Raw genomic sequence first — 6,000 nt, 5'->3', positions numbered from 1 at the left:
AGTACAAAAATTGTTCTCTGGTGTGCCTCTAGGCAATGGAGCTGTCGACAGCCACCCAGGCCAAAGTACTGGTGTTGGTGATCGCACCATCTGGCGTCCAACACCTGTACAATAGCCACCCACTACACGACTTCCTTCCTGCACTCCACATCCACACATCACCACAACCACCACAGCCACCAACACCAGCTGCCTGTTCTGCAAGGAGTGGTTCACTTCAGCAACCGACAGCAGCAACAGTCACTGGCACGGCAACAGTCACTGGCACGGCACCAGTGCAGCAGCTGCAACACCAACAACCACCACCGCCACAACAACAACAAACACAACCACCACAACAAACACAACCACAACGACAAACACAACCACAACAACAAACACAACCACCACAACAACAGGAGGCTATTGAAATGCCACTGCTGCAGCAGCAGCAGCAACCACCACTTGCGGCAGGAGCGCCAACCCAAACAAATGTGTGTATTGCCTGCAAAGGCGGCCCACCTCCCCTTCTCAGGACATGTCGTGGATGTGCACGACCATACCACCACATGTGCCAATCAATGGACGAACACGAACAAACATTGTGTGACCAGTGTTATCTCGGTAGAACCTTGAAAGAGAAGGGGCAACCACCTGAACAAGAGCAGCAGCAGCAGCAAGAACAACAACAGCTGATACCATTGCTTGTACAGCAACAGCACCAGCTGGAGCAGCAACACGTGATACAACTCTACGTACAGCAACGGCAGCAGCAGCGCCAACAGCAGCAGCAGCAGCAGCAGCAACAGCAGCAGCAGCAGTAATCTCGCGCCTACTAATGCAGGAAACAAGAAGTGGCAAGACAGAGAAAGAGATGGAGCGCAGCAGCAGCAGCACTCGGACAAGAAGCATAATGCTATAATTCATGAATGAATAATACCAGAAGTTCTGGCCGCATGGCATCAATGATATCAAGATTGAAGAATTACAAGCACACAATTTTCTGTGTGGTGTCATTATGAACTGTCATATTCCTTGTGAGGAACTTCCGTGTAATGCCTTCAAGGCCACCATATTGCGCCATGCATTCATGGGCATGGTGCAGAAAAATTCAGAACTGTTCAGCTGCATAGGACGAGTGATGGCTTGACTGAGAGCATCCAACGCACTTCGCACTACAGTATCACTCCAAACAAAGAGAGCAAACAGCACAAGAAAACGCAGCATCAATGTTCATTGAATGTTTTTTATGTAGAGCATACAGACCGCCGAGCATACTCAACACGCAGCTCGAGAAACAGAACAGTACAGATTACAGAGGTATGTCAGACGCACATAACAAAGAGGAAAGTTGTGTACGAACAACTTAGTTATGAAACCGTTCATCACTCCCAGAATACCTGCGATGTGCCTCGGAATTCAGCCAGGCTAGATCTTTTTTTCCGTATTTTACTACAACTGTGAAACCACCAGTACTTTAAAACAACATTTTTGTTCTTAAAATGCCAGTTGTAATGAAAAATCAGGTATGTTTTCATCTACAGTACAACAAATTCGACCCTTAAAATTTCACGGCCCCATGCCCTACCTGCAGATAGACTTGATGTTCCGTCCGCTGATGCTGGAGAGGACATCCAACAGCGACTTCCTGGCGTTTTTGTCCTTCCTTGTGGACGTACTCCCCCACTGGTAGTGGAAGGGGTTTCCACATTGGTAGGCCCCAGGAGTGGCACGACGCGAGGAACGTCTGGCCTGCACGTCATGCTTCCGCGACGACATGATCAGTGGTCTGGTGGCACTGGACGAAGAGCTCCAAACGTAGACTGGTCAACAGACTGGCGATCACCAAACTAAAAAAGACGAAGTCTGTGCCCTATTTCTAGTATTTGGCCAAGCAAAACCTCTCAACGAAAACAAACTACACATGGAATCCACAATTTTTTTCAGGGGAATGCATGAAAAGGCCATTGCCAACACGTGGCTGTACACGTGTACGCCTGCATTTGACGCATGTGGTCTGCATTCGTGCATTTCTCCCATCCGAATCAGCCCGAATCCACCATTCCTCCTTCTCTGCATCAAAACAGCAGAAGCAGATCAAGTGAATTTTGAAACGCTCAAATGACGCGTACGCAGTACTGAATTTCTATAGCAACCACCGCCAACAGTCACCTGTCCTAACTAGGCGATCTCTGAGACCTGGTATACGGGGTGAAAACGGGAGCAGAGGAAACGGGAGACTAAAGGCCGATTCACAATACAACTTTCTGCAACGCGACATGCGACTTGCGACGCATGCGACGAGCTGCGACAGCGACACACGGTTCACAATATTCTTCATGTTTGCGACATCCTCATATCATGCACAAGTAGTACTATGCACGTGCACTGCACGTGCACCCAGGGTCGAAACTATACTCCATTTGTGTATGTCGCGTGTCGCATGTCGCAAAAGTTGAACTTTCTTCAACTTCTGCGACAGGTGCATTGCGACAGCTTGCGACAGCTTGCGACAGCTCGCGACAGGCAGTTTCTTGTCGCAACTGTCGCAAATCGCGTGTCGCGTCGCAGAAAGTTGTATTGTGAATCGGCCTTAAAGCCTGGTTCACACTAGGCCGATTTTCCGGCGACATGGACTCGTACGAAAAATCCTCAAGATCGGGGCAAAAATTGCGTAGTGTGAACTGTGTTGTCGTACAGGCCATGCAGGGTTCCGACAAATCTGCGGCGATTTTCTGGTCGCACTACATGTAGTTTTCGGCCAAGTATCGACTGGTCGATATTTAGCCGAAAAGCCGGCCCATTTTTACTGCTTGCGCGTGATGGAGCGCGGGATACGGACCAATAACGGTAGGCTTTTCACCATGACAGCAATGAGCGTCGATGTCGAGCTCATGACCTCTTGTACTTTTGTACTCTTGAGTCTTGATGATTTGTAATTGTAAAGTCCTACCAAACTTTCATAACCCCCATGAACTCTTGCTTTTAATATGGATAATCGATGCTCTATTGCGAGTGAGTCGTTCCCCATGTGTGAACAGGCCGTCCGACTCTCAATCTCCTCAGCGGTTGTTGCCTTCCTCGGGGTCTGCAAACCCTGCACTACCGTACTCACAACACTGCCGCTAGGCCCTGCCGCCGTTATGTTACCGTATCACCCGTACCCGTACACTGCGAACATGCAGTCCGTGCGCCAGTTCAGAAAAAGTCGTCTAAAAGTAATTAGTTGCACTTTTATTTTCCAGATTTGCCAGATTTCGCAGTTTTCTGAAGATATCGCGAGACGAATACTCAATGGCGTCTCCTTCGTCGTCCTTTGGTTTACGTCCCCCGTGAGTTCTTTGTCTCAGATCGTTGTCGAAATCCAACCTAATAGTTGTTCTCTGCCCTAAGTTTTGTCCGTGCCGATAACAAATAACGAGAAGTTGAGTTCTCGCTCGTCGCTTGCGTTTTCGTTATGTCGCTGATATTTTGGTTGAACATGCTATAATTTCGTGCCGTTGGTTTGTACAAGGGTTTCGCTATTTCCTGCTTATTTATTTAGAAAGAGATATTAGCCAACAGTGCATCCTCCAATTTTGGCTTGTGCAAAATATCCGACAGCGGTGATACCAACCGTTTCGTCAACACTGTATTTTTGACACATTTTGACACACACATGTCTTCAATTGGTGGACTTATGAACGACCGACAGAATCGTTCAAGGGGTCCTAGTATTCTGCGATGTTCCAGCCAGACCATTGTATCCGTAGACCACGAATTTACAAACAACACGAACCCCCACAGGTTGCTGGAGCTCCAAACACAAACCCTCGCAGATCAATGCATGTGCCTATACTTGTATGTACAATAGTAACAATATCAAGCCAAATACAGTACTGAGGTGGGAAAGAAATATAAATAATTCATGCAGAGAGGATGACACTACAAACACAGCACCTGAGCCAATGCAGAATTGAAGTGAAAAATGGCATCTGCGGATGGCCAGGATACGGTGCTACTATTAAATTTTACAGAACAACCGCCACAAGCTATGACACATAACGTCTCGTACCTTCATTCACGGCGGACGCATGGAGCAAAGAATACGTTTACCATACACCCGTACATACATGCACACGTGAATTGACACGTGTTCATGCGCTTTTTTCAACAGACCCACACACGTCTGCATGTACATGTAAACGCACAGACATGTACACGTACGTACGTGCACGAACATACACACCCATAAACATGCACACACACACGCTAAAGTATGGGAGCATATGTGCACAAAGCATCACGTGATTGCATTCACAAGTTTATACAAGCCAGCCAGGTAATGAATGCATACTTGTAGTTGTGTGGTAGCTGCTACAACAAATGGAGCATTGGCTAAATATTGCAATAAGGAGAGCGTTATGATAGTCATGCAAAGGTTCTGCTGTTATCAACGAAGTGCACGCCTCTCGTGCTAAGTTCAAGATCCATTGTACTCTTCTTTGCAACATACTTCGTGCAGCTTGCATCCAATCGTAGGCATCACGAGTCAAGGCAGCAGCCACATGGACCAGTAAGATTCACTGATATTGAGGATTTGGACCAGGGTGCTGTTCCGATCAAACTTGCAATAACACCTTGTTGAGCTGGGTCTTCCCCACTGGCACAGCCACCTTGTGTGGCCCTACCATTAGTGGTCTCTGCCCGTTGCCTTCATTTCATTGGTAGGGTTGTGTTTGACGAAAAGCCCACTTGGCTGCATTCCAGCATCTAGCTTTCAAATGTAAGTGTGATGTATTGATATCACAGACATGCTGACGTTTGGTACATGCCTCAAGGCTAGTCAATAGAATTGATAGTCATACATCACTTCAAGCTAGGACCTCTCCAGTGGGAGAAATGAGGTGATCCACTGTTGTCCGCTGGAAGCGTTTGACCCTGTTGATTATGGTGATATCTACATAGGCATCAATACACAGCCGGAAAGTGAAGTGTGCACACACAGACGCACACACACACAGACACACACAGACACACACACGCACACAGACACACACACGCACGCACATACATACCAAGCAGCATAGCACCACAATTTCCACCATGTAAAGCAGCAAGTATCGCCCCCCCCAAGCATGTGTATGCACAGAGTACATGATTATGCCACAGGGGATTTTTTATATATTTGAATGCAGGTGCACAGACCCTGGGTCATTGGCATTGGTTATGGGTTTCATATTCATGTCCTAGCTATAAATTGATAAGTCAATTATAATTTTGCTCTTCTGTTTCATGCATTGTGTGTAAAATACCAATATACAGGCAAATTGTACTAAAGTACCATACAGCTCCGCATCAATTTTGCCAATGCTGTTGATTGTACATTGTTCACAATCGCTGCAATCGCTGCCATTTCTCATAAATAATATTGTCATGCAGTATAGTTACGAAATACACCGCCAGGATGCCACAATACAAAGATGGCTACATTTTTTCAACCAACATGCAATTATTGCGAAAAAATAAATATTTCCATAATTTCGTGCCGTTGGTTTGTACACAATTTCAGGGCTAAAATAACCTTACCCTGTCATGGCGATATCTCTGAGGAGTTGAATTCACCTAGTCTCCCTTGTGCAAAAAATTCCCTCGTGGTGCTGCCAGCTGCAATGTAATGGCAACCCAGAATAGGGTGAAAATCGAAAACGATAAATTCCTCGCCTCCCGTCCATCCAACTGCGCTGGTTGCATCAAGTACGATGTTTAGAAGACGAGTGGCATCCGACTAACGACTGGCAACATATTTCTTGAAGAAGGAAGCCCTCATTTCACCGACTGGCCTCGAGGTAGGCAACAAATCGACCAACAATTTACTGACCGGCGTCGTCATCTTTCCCTGCATAACGTCTGCATGTATGGTTCCCGCGCAGAAAATAAAAATCGGGCCAAAACAGGGTCTGGCGCACGGACTGATGGTTGGCTCGCCAGGCCGGGGGTGGTTGGTTCTTGCACCTTCCATTTTGAGCAGGGCCGCAGTTT

The sequence above is a fragment of the Sycon ciliatum genome, chromosome 3 (genome assembly GCF_964019385.1).
Source record: "Sycon ciliatum chromosome 3, ocSycCili1.1, whole genome shotgun sequence".
Classification (NCBI taxonomy): domain Eukaryota; kingdom Metazoa; phylum Porifera; class Calcarea; order Leucosolenida; family Sycettidae; genus Sycon; species Sycon ciliatum.
This window is presented reverse-complemented; position numbering follows the sequence as displayed.